This window comes from Salmo trutta, chromosome 13 (genome assembly GCF_901001165.1).
Source record: "Salmo trutta chromosome 13, fSalTru1.1, whole genome shotgun sequence".
Classification (NCBI taxonomy): domain Eukaryota; kingdom Metazoa; phylum Chordata; class Actinopteri; order Salmoniformes; family Salmonidae; genus Salmo; species Salmo trutta.
The window spans coordinates 15,340,177-15,366,276 of record NC_042969.1 but is presented as its reverse complement, the minus strand read 5'-3'; the positions used below and the strand labels follow the sequence as shown (position 1 = coordinate 15,366,276).

The 26,100-nt window shown below is 44.3% G+C and overlaps 1 long non-coding RNA gene across 2 annotated transcripts in view; it reads left to right on the top strand.

Moving 5' to 3' along the window:
• The window catches only part of LOC115205286 (uncharacterized), a 49,204-nt gene that overhangs the window by 12,138 nt on the left and 10,966 nt on the right, over positions 1–26,100 (top strand). Inside the window, exons 1-2 of one of the 2 annotated variants that reach the window (XR_003880579.1) lie at positions 6,059–6,188; positions 9,476–9,594. This is a non-coding gene — a long non-coding RNA (uncharacterized LOC115205286). Of the gene's footprint in view, positions 1–6,058; positions 6,189–9,475; positions 9,595–26,100 lie in introns of those variants that run through there. The other variant, XR_003880578.1, reaches the window with a different exon arrangement.

Genomic DNA, 26,100 nt, shown 5'->3' with positions numbered 1-26,100 from the left:
AGGCTCGTGCTTACCCCCGCCGCTAGTATCACGGACATTGTAAAAACGAGAGAATGAGAGAGCCAGAGAGAGATTGCATGGAAGAGGACTAACAGGGAAATCCCAAACGCCAATTTTAGAGCCTGCACTTAAACAACCTTTTACCCAAGGAAAAGGCATTGCTCCTAGTTGCGTATAGGCTGTTGCACATGCTAAGGAGAGTTGCATTGGTGTGCTGTATTAATTGATGTTACTACATGAGCTATATATTAAAACTGTATGGAGTGTTTTCCTGTTAGGAGGAAGGGTCCCTGTCATCCTTCCTTCACCTCTCCATCCATCCCTCATCCACCAGGCCTGTGTGGTGTGTCGTCTCTGGTCCGCTGCCCAGGCACAAAGGGAAGACCAGGCCTGGCACATTCATTGTGTTGCTCTTAAAGGAAACCAACAGCCAATGTACTGTAGGCTCAATAGGGCATTGGTGTTTTGTAAGGTCTGATAAAGTGCGGACTAAACCGTCTAGGATCTGGGCTGGTCCGCCCCGGGGTTGTGTCCTCCATTATGAAGGACGCGGTCGTGTGTGTTGTGAATGTAGGTCTGTGTAATGCTTGGTTAGTGCTGAACACTGGGGTGGGACTAGGGAGGGCCTGGGCGTTGGGACCATTGAGGACTGGTTAAAGATGTCACCCCAGTGTTTGGAGCTGCTGTTCACTGCCGTTAATTGTGAAGAGGGATGATTGGGCGGCTCCTTATGACTGGAGGAGAGAGGCGGAACGTTTTTTTTCTGGAGCTTGTTGAGCGACTGGATTGGTATCTTTTGTGTGGACATTTTTTATCAGATGGTGTCAAGAGAAGAGGGATGTGAAGATGATCAGAGTGGTTAGGGTGTGTGTAGACTGTCCCAGCGACTGTCCTCGTCTTTTGAATTACTTCCACGTGCATAACTTAGCAGTATTAAGAATGCATAACTTTGCATCCGAATTTTCCCGAACATTGAGGGAAAAAAAAAAGGAATAACACATTTGTTACCAGTCACGCCTTGTTTTTCACGCCTTTCAAGTGACACTTCAAAAGATGCTCCCTGGCCCATCTTAGCATTTCTCCAACACCTCTTGGGATGAGACGGAACAAATGGGAGGCTGATCCGGAGATCAAGTTCATTAAGCTAAGCAAAACAAACACATGGGCAGTGAGAAAGAGACAAAGAGGGAGGGTCTTGTGAGTGCCGTGGCCCTTGTCTAAAGCCGTTAGGGGCCCCGTGTGGGTGTCTGGGTCTCCAGAGTCTGCTTGGGTAATTATTAGCCCAGTGTGTGGGAGTTTGAAGGAGAGTGTGTAGAAGTCTGGCTGGCTAGTGCTGGCTGTCTGTCTGGCTAGTGCTGGCTGGCTGACTGTCAGGCTAGTGCTGTCTGGCTGGTGCTGGCTGACTGGCTAGTGCTGACTGGCTGTCTGGCTAGTGCTGGCTGGCTAGTGCTGGCTGGCTGGTGCCGGTTGTCTGTCTGGCTAGTGCTGGCTGGCAGGATGGCTGTCTGGCTAGTGCTGGCTGGCTAGCTATCTGGCTAGTGCTGGATGGCTGGCTGGCTAATGCTGACTGGCTGGCTAGTACTGGCTTGCTGGCTGTCTGTATGTCTGTCTATCTGGCTAGTGCTGGCTGGCTGTCTGACTGGCTAGTGCTGGCTGCCTGAGTGGCTAGTGCTCTCTGTCTGGATGGCTAGTGCTGACTGGCTGTCTGTCTGTCTGTCTGCATTCTCACTGCATCATGCGAATGGATAAATTGACGGCCCAAAGTGAAGTGAGGAGGGCTCTCCTATAAACTCAAACCTATATCCCGCTATGTATGAACTTACCCCCTCCCAATACTGCCCTCTCCTTCATACCCCCTCTCTCCCTGCTCAGGGTATCTGAAGAGGAGAGAAGCCATCTTTGACATGTCTACTGGTGCCCGTCAGGACAAAGGCCCATTTCCTGCTCTTCCATGTGGAAAATATCTGGGAGAGAAGGAGGAGGGAGGAGACAATTAGTGGGATCCGCTAATCACCAGGGCAAAACACATTTAATTGACATGTGAAATGTTGTTTAATCTAACAAGTCGATAGGCAGTATGACAATGGGCTGGCAATCAGGATTGGAAAGCCAGGGGACTTTGACAGCTGATTGCTGAGGGGGGAGGTTGTTGTAAGAGCTGGTGTGTGTGTGTGTGTGCTGGGGTGGGGGAGACCCATGGGGATTAAACACCATTATGCCTTTAACCCATTTGGACAAATAACTAGGCTGCCTTTAAACACAGAGCAACACACTCAGCCTTAGTAAGAGAGTTGTTTGAGTGTTTTAGTATATCCTCTAAACCAGTGAAAACCAGTTATTTCTCATTGTATGACCACAATAAAGATGAAGAAAGGGAGTACTCCGGCAACAACAAAAAAACACAAATGAGGGTTGGAGTGTGAAAAAAAAGTAAGCCCCTTTCGCTTTGACAGAAATCAATAAGTATTTAAGGTTCTAAAAAACCAGCATCCCCATATTGTAAAGCCTCAGTCTGAATTGAAAGCATGGAGTGGTGGTTTAGAGACCAGGCTTAGACAATCCAAAACCCATTACTACACTGTTATTTACCACTCATTTGTTCAAAAGCACATTGAACAGGGTCTATACATACTCAGTGCACTAACATCTCAACTTCTGGAACCCTGGAATCCAGAGTGCAAATAAGCAGGTACTTCATCAATAAAAATGTCTATAAAAATGACTCTGAATAGTTTTCATAACAATGTGGACAATAATATCACATAAAGATTAAACTAAGAAAGATATTAGGAAAACACCCCATAGAACATTGAACATTGTAATGGGCGTGTAACTATGTGGACTAGTGATGGGCATTCCGGCTCGTTCGGCTCAGCCCCTCCAAAAAGAGCTGGCTCTTTTGGCTCCCAAATGGCTCTTTAAAAAAACATATGTTTTGTATTTCTTCAAGTCAAACAGTTTGCGATAGTTTGACTATGATTGGTGTTAAAACAATTCTAATTCAATTATTAACTGAAATCATACTCTACCTTAACCTCAATTTATTTAAAAATGCATTGGTTTGTTATGAAAAAGGATGCTATTAAACATTTGCATTTAAAGTCTAACTTTTTAATGTTTATAAACAAAGTGCATATAAATCTAACCATTCAAAACCAATACAATCTGAACAGCATAAATAGAATATTGCACCATATCAAAGAAAAATAAATCACAATGTGCAAAACTGCAGCATCCCACTTAAAACATTAAACTGGTCCCTCTTTTCTCTCTCTTCTTTATTGCCATGTTATAACCAGCAGCACACAGCAATGCTGACCAGATTTAGTTTTTATGAGAGATTTGCATTCAGAAATGCAAGCTGCCTCACTCGAGGGGCTGATGCGGTTTCTTCTCTCAGTAATTATTTGTCCCGGTTTCGAGAAGACCCTCTGAGGGAACGGATGTGGCCACTATGCAGAGTCTCCCTGTCATGACTTTAGTAAGCCGTGGGTAGACAGAGGCCTTGTTCTTCCACCAGCTCAGAGGATCTGCAGATCTTCATTATGACATCTGCTGAGGGATTCCTTCGTGCTGCATCCCCAGTTGCTCTCTCGTCAAACAGCATCCAAACAGCAGACGTTTGTGGCACTACTGCTGGTGCATCTGCTCCATCTGATCCCTCTTCTTCCTGTTGCCCTGGTGCCTGAGCCAGCTGACTGCTGGGGCTGTCCCTCCATCTGATCCCTCTTCTTCCTGTTGCCCTGGTGCCTGAGCCAGCTGACTGCTGGGGCTGTCCCTCCATCTGATCCCTCTTCTTCCTGTTGCCCTGGTGCCTGAGCCAGCTGACTGCTGGGGCTGTCCCTCCATCTGATCCCTCTTCTTCCTGTTGCCCTGGTGCCTGAGCCAGCTGACTGCTGGGGCTGTCCCTCCCTGCTACTGAGGTTATTATTTGAAGAGCCTCATCAATCGCTCTGGCATCACTGAAGGCTAACTTCTTAAACCTGGGGTCAAGTGCAGCGGTTTCTGATAGCACATGATTATATTCCATTCTGTGGAACTTTCTGTCCATTGATGAACATAGGGTGTCCATCAACTCTGTCACATGTCCTGTGGTTACATTTGCTTCTCTCTGGCGGCTGGCTGTGATTCGCTGCAGACCCTTACGCAGGAGTATCATTTTTGAGGCTGTCACAGCTGAAAAGAGAGAACAGTAACTTATTAGTTCAGGCTCATGTTTTGTCTACTGATACTACATTCTAATCTACTGCTCATATACACATATAATACTGGATTACATAATGATGTAGTAATAACTGCTTACTGTACCTCTCTCCACTGATCTCCACAGTGACCTGCTCAAAGGGTTCCAGGACTCTGCACACCTCCTCCACCACCTCCCATTCCTCTTAGGTCAGAGCATTAACAGGTGCATTGACAATGGCCAGGGTAGAGATGATGGCATCTTTGACTCAAGAAACCGCTCAACATATAAAATGTTGAATTCCACCTTGTAGTGTAGTCTTGTTTAGGTCTCATCTCAGGCATCCCCATCTGGCGTTGTGTAGACTTTAGTTTTTCAGCACCTACTGTGCTCCTGTGGAAGTATTCCACAGCTGCTTTCACTTTGTCCACAGTGGGCTTCATCACCTTCAGAACATCTCTTACAATCAGGTTGATTGTGTGGGCAAGACATGGATGATGGGTCCATTTTAAGTATTTTCATGGCTTTGGTTATGTTAGCTGCATTGTCGCTAACACAACAGACCACTTTTCCGTCTACTTGCCATTCTCTGGCCACTCTCAACAGTTCCTCTGCCAAGTTTTCTGAGGTGTGTCTGTCGCTGAACTCAAAGCAGTCCAGAAGACAGCTAGACATCGAAAAATCTTCAATGAAGTGACATGTAACCGACATGTAAGAAGTGGTTACCCTTGATGTCCAGCAGACAGTGGTAAGGCAAACTGCAGTAGCTATTTGGACTCTTTCCCACACTGAAGCCTGTGTGCTCTCATACAGTTGTGGAGTAAGTGATTTTGAAAGGGTTTTCCTGCTTGGAATTGTGTACATTGGATTTAGACTATTGCTGTAATTTCTAAAACCTCTGTCCTCCACGATCGAAAATGGCTGGAAATTGGTGGCAATCATTTTAGCCAATGCAATATCAATTTGGCCTTGTTTTGCTACAGACATAGACTTTGGCATAAACTGGTCCATAGAAGACTGCGTTGCTGTGGGTCGCGGAGTAGGCCTACTTGACTGAGTGGATACATCTCCACGTGTGGAGGTGCTGGCTCCACCACTATCACTAGCAGGCTCGCTAGTTTCTCGAAGCTCCGCTACAGCTAGCTTCACAGTTGGGTGCACAGTTCGCATATGGCGGTGTAGGTTGTGCGTAGAACCGGCTTTATATGAGATTTTGTTTTAGCAAATTCTACACTGTGCTGTAACATTGTCTACATTATTAAAATGCATCCAAATGCTACTGTGCTTCCGCCTCATTTTCCAGCTGTTGTTTTCACAGCTGTCCTTCCTCTCTCTCCTCGGCTGCTAAGTGTGTGACTGTGAGTTGGCTCGGCCCTCCCTCACGCATCTTTGGTTCATTGGTTGACACTGCGTGTCTGATTGACAGGAACAACAGGTGAGACTGTTAGTCTGAGCAGACAGTCAGAATGTGTGTGCGTTTGTGCATTTAGGCCTATATTATTTTATTTCTTTTTTCATTCTTTGAATTAGTTAATTCTATTCATTTAAATCGTTTGATTATTCATATGTTAATTTTTTTCATAAATAGATTCGGCTCTTCTGATATGCGAGCCGGCTCCCAACGTTCACCTACAAGAGCCGGCTCCCAACGTTCACCTACAAGAGCCGGCTCCCAACGTTCACCTACAAGAGCCGGCTCCCAACGTTCACCTACAAGAGCCGGCTCCCAACGTTCACCTACAAGAGCCGGCTCCCAACGTTCACCTACAAGAGCCGGCTCCCAACGTTCACCTACAAGAGCCGGCTACCAACGTTCACCTACAAGAGCCGGCTCACAACGTTCACCTACAAGAGCCGGCTCCCAACGTTCACCTACAAGAGCCGGCTCCCAACGTTCACCTACAAGAGCCGGCTCTTAGAGCCGACTCCTTCGTGAACGACCCATCACTAATGTGGACAAGATCGGTGTGCACTCTCCTAATCAGTCCTCAAACAATTCAAAGTGGTGAGTACAGGTCGTCGATACAATGTGTTATAACTTCGGGGGGAAAAAATTGTTCAACGTTGTTCTCACGTGTGATTTTTTACATAACAACTGTGGGACATATTTAGCGATGGAAATATGAAAAAACATTCTTGCAAACAGTTGCAATATCTATTTGACACCAAATAATGGGGACAGCAATGGAGAGGAATGTCCGAAGTGAAACAAAAAAATATCAGGAAATGCACACTTTTATGGTTAAAGTCGTTTTTCACCGTCTTTTCACATGCAGCCATGATGATGTTTTATCATTTGGGGCGGCAGGCAGCCTAGTGGTTAGAGCGTTGGGCCAGTAACTGATAGGTTGCTGGATCGAATCCCCGAGCTGACAAGGTCAAAATCTGTTGTTCTGCCCCTGAACAAGGCAGTTAACCTGCTGTTCCCCGGTAGGCTGTCATTGTAAATAAGAATTTGTTCTTAACTGACTTGGTTAAACACATGTCCTTTACAAATGGCATTCATGTTGGTTTTACATCCCACGTGTAGATGATTAGATTTCACTTTCACCATAGCTTGTGCATGTCGTGATAGTCTTTGAAGCAGTCCCTCTCTGCCAGGAACCAAAAAGCGAACTGGCATTTTGGACAGAAGATCTGGCATTTCAACCCCCCCAAATGTGTTTTATGCAATGCTTGTGCAGTTCTTCCTTTTGTCTTTTGGCATGTGTGTTGGATAGTGGCGCTCACCTTGATTGGGGGTATTGTGATGTTTGTGAGGTTGCTTTGGGCCCCCAATTCAGCCATTTCCAACACCAGCTGCTCTCAGAAGGCCAACTGGGAGAGAGGGGTTTGACCTTTTGCTTTGACCATCTGCTTGTGGAGAATGGAAGCATTTACATCCCAGGTGTAGTTAAATAGTAAATAGTTCTGCTTATTTTTAAAGTAAAGGACACGTGTTTAACCAAGTTTGTGTTTGATAAGACATTTTACCATTTTCTTTTATTTATATCTTGCTTTTATATTGTTTTTTTGTAAACAGTTCATTTGTATGTGGGGCCAATACATTGGATATGCCTAAGCTAAATGTTCAGGCACTTTGGAGAGGTTGAAAAAAACACTTGGATATCCCCTGTATGTCCCTTGACACCACCACAATGTTTGGGGGAGGTTGGTGTTGTAGAAATTGTGTTTCTATGCTGAACAAATAGCATTTAGGGAATGCAAATATGTAATAGCACTGGAATAATCTAACATGGTTGTTATATCCACAAAGTGGTAGAAAAAAATGTGTTATACCACTTCCTGGTCTTGTGGAGGACCTGGTAGTAGCCTATCAGAGCATCAGATAGGTCGACACCCCCCATGCTGGCATTGTAGTCCTTCACATAAACAAGAATGGGGACATTCTTCCTTTTTCCCCCTCCTTGAGACATGATTGTTATTGAATGCCTTATGCTGTGTGGTGAGCACAAAAAACCTGCTCCCTCTCCGCTGTCTTTGTCATGTTGTTTACCTTGGTCTTGGTGAAACCGGTTCTGTTAGGACGAATGGTGCCACAAGCCCCTATTTTCTTTTTCAAGAGGTCTATGAAAAGTGGATGTAGAACCATCAGACGGGGGTGATTGGCATCGCAGTGGGGGGTGAAAACCTTGACCGGGAGGGGTGGCTCCAAAACGTCATCGTCCAAATCCTCTGCATCCTCCACTCTGTGGTGAATCCAATAAAGGGATATATTGTTGTAAGACACCCAGAATTACAGTTGACTAAATTTACTAAACGACATAACTGTAAAGAAAAACACCAAGCCTAAACTTTATCTGTGCAGTGACTCACATAGAAGATGTGAAGCACACACACAATGCAAACAGTAACACTTTGGAGACAAAGGCAGAGGTGAGAACCACAAATAAACAATGGCCATGAGAGTTTAGTGGCCTCTCCAATGATGAAACGTAGAACAGCAAACAGTGAACTAATATGAAACATAGACAATAACTACTTTGGAATGATATAACATTGAAATGACTTGTTACATAGGCTTATGTAAACTAAATCCAAAGCACAAAAAGCAGACAACTTATAAAAAACTATATACATATAGTAAATCAGCTATATAAAGTCCTGAAAATAATTGACTTACAGATCTAAAAGTGGATCCAATCCTTCTAGAAAGCAATCTTTGTCGGCTGAGACAAAATCCTCATTGTCCAAATCGCTCCCCTGATCCGACCAGTATTTTATTCGGTGTACTTTTTCATAGCTGCCTTCTTTTTAGCTTCCTGTTCGATATTCTTCGTTTTTACCTTTTTCCCCCTCTTGAGTAGCCATTTTTTATGCTAAAGCGATGAAATTAAAGCGATGATTACATTTACAATGTAATGTAGCGTGCTCGGTGCGTCTCGTCTCTGAGCCAAGTAGCAATAGTTCGCATTACGCATTAAAAGATTCTAGGCCTTGCTTTGTCCCACCCAGGTCAACTGCATATCCCTGGAAAGCGTATCTCATTGGCTACAATACTGTCAAGGTGACATAGTAGCCAATCCCCTGAGTAATGGATGCCTATGGCGCATAAGCAGGCAACGTCATGTTTTTGATGCGCAAAGATATAGTCACTCGGTGGACATTCAATGTTGCTATTAAGTCATACATCATCAGATAAAAGGCTAGATTTGTTCCTACCAAGCTAAGGATTAATTTCATAACCCCCATGTATCTATAGCTCAAACACAGACCAAATCGAAGCTTACCTTGTAAGATGTTTGGTGTTTGGTGAAAACGTTGTGTAAAATAAACATTTTGACTCTCGGAGCTGGTGATCATTAACGGTAGGACACAGGCAGACAAATAAGATATCCTCGTGATCTGTGGAGTCCCGGCTTTCGGTGTGTATCAATGTATTATGTGTTTATTTCGTTTATGCTTCACAACACTAACCGGAATGTAGGTAGCAGACATCTTGAAATGAGGTCATTGGCTCGGCCCGCCCTTATACATTCGTATGCCCATATATGGTAGTAAGTCACAGCAAAGTTTTTAAAGCACAGATCAATAGCCAAGATATTCAGCTTTCTGCAGACACCCTGCTTTTGCAGATAGGGGCTGCCGTTCTCATACCAGTCTGAATTGAATAAAAAAATCTAATAGGGTCCCCAAATATGGGGACTTTACATAATTGCTCCAGTCTCTGAGGGAGAGTTGGAAAATGCAATAAACACATTTCCAATTCACACATGCATATATTAACGTGTGAAATAGGACAAATATAAGCAGCCCCAAAATTATTTGTATTTTTCTTTGTTCCTATTTCAGAATGTCTCTTTTCTCTACCTCCTGGTTTGAGTATGACCCCTCCCCTGGCTTGTGACCCTTCACCTGGATAACACTCCTGGCAGTTGGCTCTGGGACAGACTACTCATGTTGAACCATAGGTAAGTCCCCACTGTGTTTCATTACCACTCATACATCAACCTCGTCTTAGAAGTGTGTGTCCGTGTTTGTGTTTAAGTGTGTGTACAGATGTATGAGTTATATTGGAGCAGAACATCTATCCAACATATAATCAAACTGCCATTGTCAAATCCAACTTCCTAGAACTTATAACCTAGAATCTCAGATCAAAGTAGAATGTATCCCAATCTGAGTCTTACAGAGTGTAAGTCTGCCTTTCTAGGCTTTATATCTCTGTGATCTGGGCCAGGAGATGTTTGTGAGCAGAGGATGATTCACAGGCTGGCTGCTCCTCTTCTCCTCTCCAGAGTCACGCTCACTCACTCTCTCTCACACACTGGCATAGTAACCCCCTGTCTCTCTCTGTGTCTCCCTCCCTTTCTCTATCTCCGTCTGTCTCGCGTGCTGCCGAGCCGCTATCTACTACCAGAGTTCAGATGTGTTTCGATTTGTATCTGGGAACGCCATCCCAGCCCCCACCAATCACACAGACACACACCCACATCTCCCTGCCATTCATGCCGCACCCCGGCCAGAACGACAGCTTGGCTCCTGGCCAGTAATCACAGCTGGATTGGATGCTTTAAATGTGTGTGTGGCGATGGGGGGTGGGGGGGGGGGGGGCGGTGTCTGGTGCACCGGATTGGTCCACTTGTACGGATTGGGCCAGGGAGGGCTGTGATTGAATAGAGGGTAGCGTGCAGGATTCACTGGGCTGTCTAGAATGGCTTTCCAGAGCGCTGCCCGACAGCTACGCATATTGGATGGGTTACAGCTTATGAGCCGGAGCGAGTCTGGATGTGTGTGTGTCTGCAAGTGTGTGTGTCTGCGCAGCTCATCTGTGCGAGATAACTCTTATCCTCTATGAACAAATCTGCACTGTCTTGATTCCCTGAAGGTATCACGGAATGCATTTGCCTGGCCCAGACAAATCGTTAAATATTAATGTCATATCCGAGTTGGCATCTCCAATCGATTCACTGACTTCATCACATTAGATTTGTGTGACTGTTCAGTGGTATCACGGCTGCAGTACAAACAGTGATTAGGGATATTATTGATGAAAGCTGGATGCTAGAGTAGGCTAAAGAGGAACTTGTGATTATGGTTTGCCACTAAGATGATAGAAGGTATTCACAATGTATTATGATATTGGTTTACATGTGCTTAATTTTCACTAGAGGCAGGATAAAACACCAGTCTCCTGAAGAGGTTGGGTTTAATCTTCCACCAAGCCATCCGTTATTATGAAAATAATAACACTGGAGCTTGATGCAGCTGTCCTTATCCCACAGAGCAGCAGGAGAGCTCACCGACGCAGGAAAGGGTGTGTGTGTGTGTGTGTGTCTCTATGTATATGCACACCTATTTATGTATTTAGTGGCGATTTACCCCCCTCCACCCCCCTCTCACTTCAGCCTTCCTCCTGACTTCTTTTCCCTGCTGAGGTAGAGTGGGGGGGATAGGGTGACCATATTTAAAATTCACAAATGAGGGACGGCAGGATGATTTTGCGGGACAGTGTAGCATACATGGATAAAAACATTTGGCTGCACCCTCCCATCCCCACCCCCCTGCCTAGTGGTGTGCGCTGTTGCGTTTTGGCCACATTTGATTTTCTTTTTGACTATTCAGCTGAAGATCCTAAAATCTCATCAGAAATGAGGTGGTGTTTTTGGTGTAACAGTAACGTTATACTATACTATTATACTGTATTTGGTTCTGTTATGTAGAATACTAATGAATCTTCCAAGACATTGATTCAACTTTGATCTAACTTTACGAAACAAGCACCATTGTGAGAAGTGGCAGAGCGAAGCTCTGTGCGCTCCGGAACACTGCTGTCCGCTGCACCGAAGCGCCCCTACTCCTCCTCAAAATTTGATGATGCAGAAACGAGAAACCACGTGTGGCTTTTTATGAAAATATTTGGCCAAGAAAACATTTCTGGTTGATCTCAGGGAATGTAAAACAGTTAGGAAGGGAAACTGTTAAAACGGGATTGAGTGAAGTAGCAACAAATACTGTATGTTGAATGAGCAACTAATAAACATGGAAAGCCTCACGGAATGACCTTACATCTTTCAGTCTAATACTGCCATTTACTTACTGTTGTAGATCCTCATTAGAACAACACATTTCACTGCATCTATCTGTTGACAATAAAAACATGTATCTTTTTTAAAACATGCTCTCTGCCCTAACGATGTAGCCCGCGCTACAGAGGGCTGTATCAGTCAGCTAATACAGGACTAGTAAAGGCCCAGTGCACTACTTTTGTGAAGGAAAAAAAAACCGGCACCATTTTTTATATTTCGTTATTTTTTTAGATTTTCTTTCCCAATTTTGGAGATCGCTGCAGCACCCTCAGCACCCCTTCTTCCCGCGGCTATGGTCAGAGGGGTGCTGAAGATGAAATAGGTGGCTTGCTGATCTCCATGACAGAGCCGTTGGTTAATCACACTTACAGCACTGTAATTACAGCTGTCACCGTCATCCGCTGTAATTGATGCAAGTGCAGGGCCGCGCACCGCCAGAGAGGGCTGACCCTACACGCCACAAGCACCACGCCACGGCTCACACACACTACCCCAAACACGACACACACTATGACACACACACAGACACAGAGGCAAGCAAATAGGCACACAAGCACACCACACACACACACACAGCAGCAGTCCCACACACGGCAGCACCAGAGTGGCCCAAGGCGGCTGTCTTCTGGCAGCTCAATCTTTAGCGCTTAGCTTAGCTTAGGACGACCATCTGGCTCAGCAACTCTGTCTCCCTTCCTCCTTACTCTCTCTCTCCCGCTCTCTATCTCTCTTTAACGCCTGTCAGCAGTCAGCAGAGCTGCGGTCTTAGCCATGATGCTAACGCGTCTCCCCGCTTTTCTGCTGCTGCTGGTTGATTGGTGGGTGTTGCTGGTGTGGTGTGTGTGTGTGTTCACAGATGGCATGTGGAGGGAGTGTGTGTGTGGTGAGTGTGGTGATGAAGAGCGCTGTCGGAAGCCCCAGACAGCTTGGGCGTCTCTCAGGCAAGTTGGTCCGTCAGCGGGCATCTGGACTGGCTCAGCCACCCATCGCTGCGTCTCCACTGGAGCGCCACTACAGGGTACACTGTAGCAGCTCTCTCTCTATTAAAACAATGACTACTTCCTTAACCCTTAGCTGTGTCTGTTTCAAGTTGATTGTCGACGCTGATAGAGGATTAGTGGCAACACTACATGTGTTTACAAATGACAGGGACATTAACAATGCTGAGCCATGGAGAAAGCACAGCAGTTATATGTGTTTAGCACTTTGATCTGAGTTGATGTTTGGGCTTGTAGAGAAACTTTGAAGATGATTCACTGGGTTTGGAGACCGTTTGGACCGTTTGGCTCTCTTTGTTGGTGGTTAGCTATGATTGAGGGGTCAGCTATGATTGGCTAGAGAACACTCTAGATGCGGTGTGGTATGAAATGCTGCATGGTTGTCATTAGGGTCGGGCGATATTACAGTAGTATTGCCTATTGAGGATGATGGTCGATGGTGACACCATCGTGATGTGAGAGATGACACCTAACCTATTTCAACTTGACTGGCACAGCGCAGTAAAGAGGAGTCAGGCAGCGCTATTTCAATAAATATGTTATATTTACAGAACGCAAGAGAGCGATGTAGACAGAGCTAAGAGTTCCAGCAAAGCGGCATAAAATGTCTGAAAATATGTTTTCGTTTTTTTCTCTCTCGTATGTCGGATGATCTGGACCGATAGCCGAAGTCTATTTGATAGAGGACAGTCCCGCGGCGCTGTTTCATGATCAAACAATCAATGAATATAGCAGAGTTCCATCTCAGATAGTTTGACGTTTTGAATAAGCTAAAAACATGGTAGGCCAAAGATAATAATGAGAGAATTAGAAACAAACAATGGCAAGGTAGAAATTCAAATGAGAAATGAGAACAAACCTTATGGTTGAGCAAAGCATTAAGACAGAAATGAAGCATGCTTGCGAGGCCACGGTTATGGAGGTCAACATAAAGAACTTAGATTTCATTTCGACTCATTTTTCTTTTTTTTATTCCTACCCCCATGTCTGTCTCATCTCTCCATTTGACATTTGGCTATGTTTTTGTTCTTGTGCATGTGCTTTCCCACCCCCATTAATATGAGATTGTAGGCAATTATATTGGAATTCATCATGTCTGCTGAAAACCCTCAGAAAGAGTGCTGACGGTCTTTTGTTTCTGTAAGTGAGTGACAGGGAAGGAGGACATGACTTTTGACATTTGCGCTGATGAGAACAGTATGGCTGTGTGAGACTCGTCCTTCATTGTGCCTTTCCTATACCCACACGCATGGTCTGAGACACTCCTTACACGGACACACACAGACTTGGTGTATACCCTGGTACCCCTCCAGTGAGTGCCAGTAATTTGGTCGGTGGGCACATGGGGAAGCAGGAGACCCAGCTGTTTGTGTTTTGTAACAGGCCTGGCACAGCTTTAGGGAGGCAGGGAGTCTAAACTCCACAGAGTCGACAAACACATCTGTTCCAGAGCATCACATGGACCTTGTTGTGGAGGTGTTGGTATAGTCTACTTATATTAGTGGGAGGCTGACACACCAAACCGTTTTGGTTCCTACTGTGCTTCGGGCCTCAATAAACTATTTAGAAAAGGAGGCTGTTGCCATGGTTATCAGCCTTTTTCTCATCAGTGTATTTAGGCCATTCAGCTTTATTTATTCCCATTAAACCCATGCTTTCTGTAGGAACCAACTGTTACAGAGAGCCGACCAATTGTTCTCCAAACAGAATGACCAGTATTTTTTCCCTTTGTTTGTAACCCGTTTGACATAAAGCTTTACAACAAAGGATCTGGGGCTCGCTGGTGTTTGCAAAGGAAAAAGGCTTTGATGAAAGTCGACCAGATCTCTATTGTAATAACCTAATAACAACCGATTTGTGTTGTTTTGCAGTTGAAAACACATGTTAGTCACCCTTTCTTGATCTTCCTTGAAAATGTGATTTCTAAAAACCTTAATAACACCTCTGGGCTAAAATAAGAAAAATGTTAGATACGATAAGAAGCTTTTATGTCAAAATTAGCTTTTGCTCCCAACCTGTGCTTTCTCTCTCACCCCCTTTCCTTCCCTCTCCTACTATGATGCTTTTAGTAAGACCAAACTCCTTCATATCGCTCCTAAAGTGCACTGCAGCTGCAACCGAGGCAAATGACCTACCAGACATAAGGGTCAAGCTCTAGCAGAGGACACACACTTTGACAATGTTGTTGTTGCTGGTGCAATGGGCCATAGTGGGCTGTGGACTGGCTGGTGTTTGTCCTGTAAACTGTTTATTTAGGCCCTTTGCACCTCGCTTAACAGGAAGCCGTCTCCCTCAATTGGATTACAGCTAATCAAATATCTAGACGTGTAGAGTCAACACACACAGGTGTGGTACGGCCCTCTCTCCCCCCCAGCACCAAGGCCCACTCCTCCTTCCCCTAGCTCAAACTAGAAAGCTCTTTACTATAGATCTAAGATCAGATTACACTACCTCCGATCATATCAGTAACTATTAGAGCAGGGTTCACCAACTGGCGGCTTGCGTGCCGAATTTGGCCCGCGGGTGGTTTTATTTGAGTTTTCTGAGCAAAAATTATTATGATTTTATTTTATTATTATTTCCATTGTTGGACATAAAAGACTGTAAAAACACCAAGAAATCAGCTCCAAGTGATTTTAAGAAGTCTGTTCCAAAGTATTCCCACGCATAATAGAGAGAGGTGATCGTATACAAATGTAAGCAAGGTTTGAAATGATTATGTTTTAGTCCAACATTATATCTGTTTGGCTTTCTTGTGGTCAATTTGCAGTCTACAAATTATTAGTGATTGTGTTCCGGCCCCCCGACCATCCGCTCAAGAAATAAATCGGCCCGTGACTGAATCTAGTTGATGATCCCTGCATTAGAGGATGGTACAACATCTGACATGGGATCAGTGGTTAGGGTGACCTTTTTCTACTCTCCTCCTCCTTGTCTAGGGGCTGGGGTCAGGGCCTTTCCCAGTCTGATGTCAGCCACCGGGACACAAGGCAACGTGTGACTGTTTGAAGAGCGTAAAGATCATCATTGGGCAATTAATGGGCACCAAAAGGGCACCATTAGTGAAGTGCAAACTGGTGATTGGGCAGTTGGAAAGTTGGACCTCTAAAATAACAAACTTAGAATTGAAATGCGAGGCGTTAGCATACCTGGATTTATATGATAATGCATGTCATTACCCCTGAGGACTGAGATAGATAGTGTATGTGGCCTCGCAGGAATGTTTATTTTCATAGCAGTATTTACCCGGCAGATGCCTAGTGATGGCAGCTGCAGCAGTTGCTGTGTTCTCATGTAAATGGTAGTGCCAGCTGTTGTGTTCCACTGACTTCCATCTCACTGAGCCTCTGCAAAGTTTTAGAGGTCAAATGAATCCTTAATAGGATCGGGAGTAAGAGAGTTGATTGTTGTTATGATATCCAGTACATTGTCTCGAGGAAACCTATATTCCTTGTGTGTGTGTGTGTGTGTGTGTCTACTACTCAACAGACATTTCCTAGCCTGGAGGACAGATATAGACAGTACTGTATTGATTTGTTTGGGACTGCATCCCAAGGCTGAATTGAGTAGTTTTGAGGTAGTCTCTAAAAAAGAGAAATAGAGAGACAGGAAATAGACTAATAGTGAGATAAATCATCTTTCCCTAGCAACAGGCAGCTGCTACTCCTTGATCGTGTGCCTCCCAGGAAGTGACTGATATTGTTGTTGTTGTTCTTGTTTTAGACATATTCTTGATTCAAGAACACATCTAAGTCTAATGGCACAGGGCCCCCGTCTCTCTGGCTGACAGCAGGTTACCATGATCTTCAAGAGGCAGCAATGGGAATACGTTCCTAGAACAACAAAGAGAGAAGGAGTTTATCGAGCCCCCGAAGCCCCCTCCGTCAGAATGAAGCTCACCTAGAACCCATCCCTCATCATGGGATCTGAGACAACACACACTTACTTTCGCTGCTCTTCACTACTCCGAGGACAGTAGTTGTTTTCTTTGCCGTGTGTGTGTGTGTGTGTGTGTGTGTGTGTGTGTGTGTGTGTGTGTGTGTGTGTGTGTGTGTGTGTGTGTGTGTGTGTGTGTGTGCGTGCATGCATGCAAATGTGTATGTCTATGTGTACATGCACACTTGAGCGTGTGTGTCTAGTTTGTGTCTGTGTGTTTACTATCTCTCTCCAGAATCAAAGGCAGACTGCAGTGCCTCTTCCTACTATTGGCCTATATCTGTTGGCTGGGGTTGGGGACCTATCAAGGAGAACATGCTAATTAAACTCCTGCTATCTCCACTGACTGACTCTCTTTCTTTAAGTTGTACACCATCAGCACTAAAGCATGAACACTGTAGGAAATATTTATTTCCGCATGAATAGCACAGGATCTGTAAAAATGCATTGAAGCACAGTCATTGGGGAGCTAAGAACACAATAATCCACAGAGCGACAGGAGAGACAGACAATCAGTTAGGATGGCAGGATGCACACAGATGGGTAGACAGACGGATAGACAGACAGACAAACGAATAATAGAGAGCCTGGCAGGTAGAGGCAGAAAGAAAAAGGCAGGCAGGAACATACCGCCCCCCCCAACCCCCCATTCCAACACTCTCCCACCCCCACCCCCGCCCACTCCTTCACCCACCCACCCGTCCACACAGACGGCGGGCTGGTTGGTGGCAGTGCAGCCTGACAGTGTTTGGCAGGTACTGTGTCAGGGTTCAGTCCTGGCTGGGCAGGATCATTCTCCTGCACTAATTGAGTGATCCCAGTGACCCTCGGGTCCCTGCAGAGGTCCCTGCATGCATGGGGACATATCATCAGGAGGAGGTTCACTTGCTCACTGCCCTGGGTGCAAAGTGACACCAGGCCTCTGAGCCATGTCCATGAACGGGATGAGAGGGAAATGCTTGAAGCAGGCCGTCGGGTATTGTACTAGGATGAACAATAACGTGTGACAAGCGAGGGCCTTATTTACAGGGTCTTTATTTCTGATCGAAGTAAATCATTATTTATGTTAAGGAATGTTGTTTTCCGTCTTTTAAACGCTGCCTCTAAAATATGACAGGTGTTTCATCAAAGACAATGGTTGCACAGTCAATTCAGTAAGATTGAGCGATAGATACAAAAATTTCACCGAATTTATGCAAATACTTCCTCTTTCAATTGTCTTTTTGATTAGACTCATAATTTATACAAATTAATATATGCCAGACAGTCATAAGTGTTTTTGTGTTAACAAAATGGGAATCTTAATTTTTGTGTCGCTAAAAATAAATCATGGCACGTTGCTAGGCAACATAATGACATGACGCAGCGGGGAGTCAAAAACGAACCTTTGGCTGGAATTAGTCAAGAGGTGACAACTGAGTCACGTTCGTATTGGACAGTATGTGCTTTAACCTCTTTTGCTAGCCGTGTCCTAGTGGTTCATGGAAAGCAGCCCGTGGATATTGTGCAATTTGTCGATTCTTCAGAACAATAACCACGACTTGAAAGGACAGCACATGCAATCAACATCAGCCATGTTCAGTGATTGGCTTGGCAATCCAGTGCAGTGTGTGTTTTTTTTTACGAGTCACAAATTCCCGGGCCTATTTACAGTACGCTACGTGGACTTAGTCTGTCCACTTACACTTGAACAGAACCATTCAACAGAGGACACAGAGACATTTCAAGCTTTTAAAAATCCTAAATGAATGTATTGATTAACTTCCGTCCGCAGTGAAAGATTATGTTGGTTTTGAGATCGCCTCACTAGTCTGTTGGTCATAATGAATCTGCTACATTTCTTAAAGGTAATGTCATGAGGTTTGAAGAGTAGTCCGGCCTTTCCTTAGTGCTTTCTCTGGGTTCCAAAAAGCATTTTGTGCCCTATGTTGGTTTGTTTTTATATATATGTCTTAGCTCTCCTTGGTGAACACAGTTTAGATTCTCCCTAGCTTGCTGTGATTGGCAGATTTTTTTTTGCTGTTATCAGGGGCTGGGGTGGATGTGTGGGGGGAAGCTGCGGTCGGCGGACGAGCTCCAAAGTAGTTTTGAAGTGTCTGTGAAAAGACTCCCCTTAATCCGTTTTATTTGCTCTGCTACCTCCGAAACCATTTGTCCACAGAGATCCCCCCCTCCTCTCCTCCCCTCCCCACCCTCCCTCCAGCTCCTCTACCCACCAGCCCAGCCCAGAGCCCAGGGATTTAGTATGGAGGTGCAAGAGCCCGCAGACAGTTAAAAAGAGCCATCTGGCCGAGGGGTGGGGGCGTGGTGGGGGAGCCGTGCTGGGCAATCAAAATGACGGACAGCAGTGAAAAGTGTTTTGCGGGCTCCCACATACATGTGAAGTAGCCCGACTTGTGAGCTTTCACAGCTCCCCCTGGTCTTCAGGTAAACACTAGGACCGCCATGGTATGCGTCTCGCCGCTTCAATCTGTGTGTGAGTGTGTGTGTATTGTGTTAGAACAACTGCCGACTTTATTTGGTTGTGTGTGTGCGTGTGTTTGCGAGGAGAAGTAACACAGCATTCATATTTCAGAGAACACCTTTGGAAAAACCCTGGCGTTGGACACAGACCGACTTCTAAGCCCCGATGCAAAATGTGGTGTACAATCATCACTCACCCCTCTCTGAGCCAATATTATAATCCCATTCTCTTATGCTTCCATCTCTCTCCTTCAACCCCCCCCCCCCCTCATCGGCGGCCCCTTTCTCCTCCTTGCTCCAACCCCTGCTAATGTGGGAAGCTAGGCTTCATTTTTCACTATGCCTTTGGGGATCTGTTGTCAGAGAGCAGCCCTTAGGAAGTCTTTATTTCTACTAGGCAGGGCCTCTCACGTTCCTCCACCCGCTCCCTCCGTTCTCATGGCTGTCCCCCCCACCTGCTGAGAGCCTGATCCCAGCCAGGGCAGCGCTTCAGCGGGGGACAATTACCAACGCTCCCAAGCTTTGATCATCTGACCACATGGAAGCACAACAGCTGACCACATGTTTCAACAGACAAGAAGAAGGAGATGGAGGAGCAGGGAGAAAATAGAGGAGGTAGAAGAAGATGGTGTTGTCTTTGAATTCAGTCAAGCCCCATGAGTCCCATTCCAGTCTGGGATCTGCCGGAGAGAGAGAGAGTTAGCTAGCTAGTATAATTGTTTAATTTGTGTTCTTTTATGATCATGATTATGGATTTGGATCCCGGCAACCTTTACTTATTACCGACAATGTCTGGCCTCTGCAGCGTCTTATAAAGTTCACTTTCAACTTGCTTTCTTTCTCTTTTGTGAGTGTGGCAGAGAAAGAGAGAGAAGTAATTTGAGGTGGTGCTTGTAAACGTGAGTGCTAATTCTCCTGCCATTGTCAGCCAAATTGTCACTAGGCCAGCTGGGCTGCTACTGCTCAGGCTGTCTCCTCTCCTCCCAGCCCCAGCCCCAGCCTCTGCCTGGTAAGATGGATTCAAAGGCCTCTCTCCTCCACAAAATAACCATGGCCCCATGTGGACCCACAGAAGTCACCCCAGTGAACTCCAGTGAACCAGCTCACTGTGTGGAACAGGAAGACTCGGCCTTTTCAAAGAGAGGAGAAAATACTCTTCTAAATTATACAGTGATGTTGTGCCCTGACTGTAGACAGAGAGGTTAGAGTGAAAGGAGGATGGATAAGTTAGATGTTGATTTTAGAACATAGCCAGGAATATACCGTGCATAATAGTGCAGTTGTAATAACAATGGTGTATCAGTGCACACAGAAAGTTGGGTTAGTGGGGAAAGTAAATGTTGACACTGGGAAGATCTGTATGAATTCGGAGGGGTGGCGTTTTGGAGCAGATCGCAATGCATTTAATATCTTCTGTGAACCACACCACACTGCTAACTTTCATAACCATGTAGGTAACATTTCCAGACACTGCCAAGGTGATCATGTGGCTTCGCAGTGCCAGCAGTAATCGTTATTTTGAGTAGAACATCTCTCATAGCAGTTGAAAGTGTTGTGAAGTTGTGAGGAGACAGTGTTTCATTTGGGATCACCTGGTTCTGTCTGCTGGTGGCTGGGCCTCCAGTGGTGCACACTGGGACATGAGGTCTGAATTAGTGGGCTGGGTGGAGGCTGGAGGGGTGGTGGGGGTGGGAGGTGTTTGTTTTCGCCTGTTTGCCGGGGATGGCCTCTTGGAGTGTCCCAATTGTGAAGGAGATCTCTTTACCACATTAAGGGCGCTTGAAAAGAGCCTCTTCACCGCCACTTGGGCCCAGGCTGGAATAACGGGCACTGTTTTGACTGGCTGACACCTTTTATTGTGACCCACCGCTCTGCTCTGACGACCAACAGCCTGCTCCTGCCTCTACTCAGCCCAGTATGACCTTCAGAGAATATATACATGCATATGTACCAACACACATAGGTCTACTCATACACCTGCATGCATGCACGAACACACGCATGTAAATGAACTAAAGTGTAATTATATTTACTGTATTTCCATGTTTATATACCAGTGAACATTGGAAATACAATTCATCTGTTTGTGTCTGTGTAATGATAAAATCATAAAATATCTCTACTTTTTGCCTTTGTAATAATTTAGAAATTACTTTTCTCTGCGCAGAAATACTTCCTAATTACTTTTCATTTTTGTTCTTGATAAAAAATGTTATATATCACAATAAAAATACAATTTTTACTATTACAATTAGGGTTGCAAAGGGTCGGAAACCTTCCAGTAAATCTCCAGAATTTTTTTCTAATCTTTACAGGAAAATGCCACGGGAACTATCTGATGTGTGGAGACATTTCACTGCAGATAATGTAGAAGGAAAAGCTGTGTACATTTGCAAATACTGTGCCAAATCATATGTGATGAATGCAACAAAGATGCAGAATCATCTGGCCAAGTGCATAAAGTTCCCTCAGCGCTCACAACAAGCGACCTCTGACAAAAGTCCCTCTACTTCTATTCGAGGTGAAAATGACGAATCAGACACCTTATCGATAGCAACAGCTCATGGTCCTCCTGGAATCAGAAGTTTTTTTGACTCAATGGAGGAACGTAGTCAGAGAAATGCTGATGAATGTCTTGCTCGAGCTGTGTATGCAACTGGTTCACCTCTGATGCTCACAGGCAATGTGTATTGGAAGAGATTTCTGAATGTTCTTCGCCCAGCATACACCCCTCCAACCAGACATGCTTTATCTACTCATTTCCTGGATACAGAGTTCAACAGAGTTCAAGTGAAGGTCAAGCAAATCATAGAGAAAGCAGACTGTATTGCAATCATCTCTGATGGGTGGTCGAATGTTTGTGGGCAAGGAATAATTAACTACATCATCTCCACCCCTCAACCAGTATTCTACAAGAGCACAGACACAAGGGACAACAGACACACCGGTCTCTACATTGCAGATGAGCTTAAAGCAGTCATCAATGACCTTGGACCACAGAAGGTATTTGCACTGGTGACAGACAATGCTGCGAACATGAAGGCTGCTTGGTCTAAAGTGGAGGAGTCCTACCCTAACATCACACCCATTGGCTGTGCTGCTCATGCATTGAATCTGCTCCTCAAGGACATCATGGCACTGAAAAAAATGGATTCACTCTACAAGAGAGCCAATAAAATGGTTAGGTATGTGAAGGGTCATCAAGTTATAGCAGCAATCTACCTCACCAAGCAAAGTGAGAAGAATAAGAGCACCACATTGAAGCTGCCCAGCAACACCCTTTGGGGTGGGGCTGTCATCATGTTTGACAGGAGGAGTCTCTCCAAGAAATGGCCATATCACAGTCTGCCAAAATAAACAGCCCCATCAAGAGGATCCTCCTGGATGATATATTTTGGGAGAGAGTGGTAAGCAGCCTGAAACTCCTGAAACCTATAGCAGTAGCCATTGCACGAATTGAGGGGGACAATGCCATCCTGTCTGATGTTCAGACTCTGCTTGCGGATATAAGAGAAGAAATCCGTACTTCCCTGCCCACTTCACTGTTGCTCCAAGCAGAGGAAACTGCAGTTCTGAAATACATCAAAAAGCGTGAAGACTTCTGCCTGAAGCCCATACACACCGCAGCGTACATGTTGGACTCCAAGTATGCTGGCAAGAGCATCCTGTCTGGTGCAGAGATCAACAAGGCCTATGGTGTCTCGCCACCTTGGCCTGGATGAGGGCAAGGTTCTTGGCAGTCTGGCAAAGTACACTTCCAAGCAAGGGCTTTGGGATGGAGATGCAATATGGCAGTCGTGCCAACATATCTCATCAGCCACCTGGTGGAAGGGACTTTGTGGATCTGAGGCTCTTTCCCCTGTTGCTTCCATCATCCTCCAAATCCCACCAACATCAGCCACCTCAGAGCGCAACTGGTCCTTGTTTGGGAACACACACACCAAAGCACGCAACAGACTGACCAATACAAGGGTTGAAAAATTGTTGGCCATCCGGGCATATTTTTGGCTTTTTGAGCCTGACAACGAGCCATCCTCAACAAGGTTGGAAAGTGACAGTGAAGATGAGGCCTCAGAGTCTGATGTTCAAGAGGTGGACATTGAGGAGGTTCATGAAGAAGACATGGAAGCCTGAGAGGAACATCACCAAAGCTTTACAGATGTATGTTGAAAATGTTTTTGGGAGATGCGCTGGATCATTGGAGATCATTCAATATTTCCTTTCTTTTGTTGTTCAGTGAAATCATCCGATGTGAAGTGTCAACTCATTTAATTAAAGTTCAATTCGTAACTAAATTGTTTTTTTTATTTCTATTGGAAGGATTTACTAATTTGCAATTATGTCTACTTATGATAAGGTAAAAGGTTTATGTTTCTGTCTCCATGTGATATGGTAAATATAACAATGCAAAAAACATCTACATTTAAATGGTATTAATATTAATTTGCATATATTTCCCTTAATTCCCATATATTCCCTTAAATTCCCACGGAAAGTTTCCATCTCTGAATATTCCCCAAAATGTGCAACCCTAATTACAATTTAGATTTCCATTACCATTATCTTCATTATTGAATATCTAGTGTTGTTGAATTTTAAGTATCTTATTTGAAAGGATTGTGTTTTACATTATTATCCTCATCTTAAAGGAAGTGATGCCTCATAAATCAATGTTGAACCATAATTCAACTTAATTTGTTTTTCATTTGTTTAATAAAGTAAGATGGAAAACTTCTCCCATACAAAAACAATTACACATACGATTTTGTCTGTTATGCACATGTTTCATTGTTCCTCTAAGACATCATGTTATTTTCCCAAAGAGGAAGTAATTTTATTATGTAACATTTCTGGTACTGGTCATTTGTGTATCCTACCTAGTTCATAATCATTTTATCCGGCTGTTAAAAATAATTAACAAGTCATGCTCTTTTGTCGTCCACCATTTTAAGTCCTCGGTCCAGCAATGAAAGGCTTTTCCATAAGCACGGTCACATAATAGTGTCAGGATCCATTTTAAAGTGCTGTAATTCAGGGGTTTACAAGGCCCCATAAAAACCCCAACATGCCCCGATAATGAGAAGCATGAATGGAAACTTAGAGTTCCTTGTGGCCCCTGAGAGAGAGAGAGAGAGTGAGAGAGCGAGCGAGAGAAAGAGAGAGAGAGAGAGAGAGAGAGAGAGAGAGAGAGAGAAAGGGGAGAGAGAGACAGAAACACAGGCACAAAGCGGTGTTGCTAACAAAGGCAGTTAGTCTGGGCTCTCATAGCAGCTAACCACCTATAACTACAGTAACAAGGTGAGAGAGGGAGGGAGGGAGGGAGAGAGATAGATAGAAAGAAAGAGAAAGAGAGGAAAAGGCCAGAGATCGAGAGAGGGGAGGAGTGAGAGGAGAGGGGCGGGGGAGATTGTATTAGACATTGTACAGCTGAAAGGACTGCTGTGATTGGTACCACTGTCTTATCCAGGTTTACAACAGTGTTATCCAGGTTTAAAGGGTGTTATCCAAGTTTAAGATGGTGTTATCCAGGTTTAAAACAGTGTTATCCAGCTTTACAATGGTGTTATCTAGGTTTAAAACGGTGTTATCCAGGTTTACAACAGTTTTATCAGGGTTTACAGCTGTGTTATCCAGGTTTACAGCGGTGTTATCCAGATTTAAAACGGTGTTATCCAGGTTTACAACGGTTTTATTCAGGTTTAAAAGGGTGTTATCCAGCTCTACAATGGTGTTATCCAGGTTTACAATGCTGTAATCTAGGTTTACAACAGTGTTATCCAAGTTTAAAGGGTGTTATCCAGTTTTAAAGGGATGTTATCCAGCTTTAAAATGGTGTTAACTAAGTTTACAACATTGTTATCTAGATTTACAATGGTGTTATCCAGGTTTACAACGGTGGTATCCAGGTTTACAATGATGTTATCCAGGTTTAAAAGGATGTTATCCAGCTTTACAATGGTGTTATCCAGGTTTACAATGGTGTTATCCAGGTTTAAAACGGTGTTATCCAGGTTTAAAACGGTGTTATCCAGGTTTAAAACGGTGTTATCCATGTTTACAATGGTGTTATCCAGGTTTACAACGGTGTTTATCCATGTTTACAGTGGTGTTATCCAGGTTTACAACGGTGTTATCCAGGTTTACAGCAGTGTTAACTAGGTTTACAACATTGTTATTCAGGTTTAAAAGGGTGTTATCCAGGTCTACAACGGTGTTATCCAGGTTTAAAATGGTGTTATCCAGGTTTACAATAGTGTTATCCACGTTGAAAACGGTGTTATCCAGGTCTACAACGGTGTTATCCAGGTTTACAATGCTGTTATCTAGGTATACAACAGTGTTATCCAGGTTTAAAGGGTGTTATCCAGGTTTAAAGTGATGTTATCCAGCTTTACAATGGTGTTAACTAGGTTTACAACATTGGTATTTAGATTTACAATGGTCTTATCCAGGTTTACAACGGTGGTATCCAGGTTTACAATGGTGTTATCTAGGTTTAAAAGGGTGTTATCCAGCTTTACAACGGTGTTATCCAGGTTTACAATGGTGTTATCCAGGTTTAAAACTGTGTTATCCAGGTTTAAAATGGTGTTATCCAATTTTACAAGGGTGTTATCCAGGTTTACAACGGTGTTATCCAGATTTACAAGAGTGTTATCCAGGTTTACAATGGTGTTATCCAGGTTTACAACGGTGTTATCCAGGTTTACAGTGGTGTTATCCAGGTTTAAAACGGTATTATCCAGGTTTACAACGGTGTTAACTAGGTTTACAACATTGTTATCTAGATTTACAATGGTGTTATCCAAGTTTACAACAGTGTTATCCAGGTTTAAAAGGGTGTTATCCAGGTTTAAAGTGGTGTTATCCAGCTTTAAAATGGTGTTAACTAGGTTTGCAACATTGTTATCTATATTTACAATGGTGTTATCCAGGTTTACAATGGTGGTATCCAGGTTTACAATAGTGTTATCCAGGTTTAAAAGGGTGT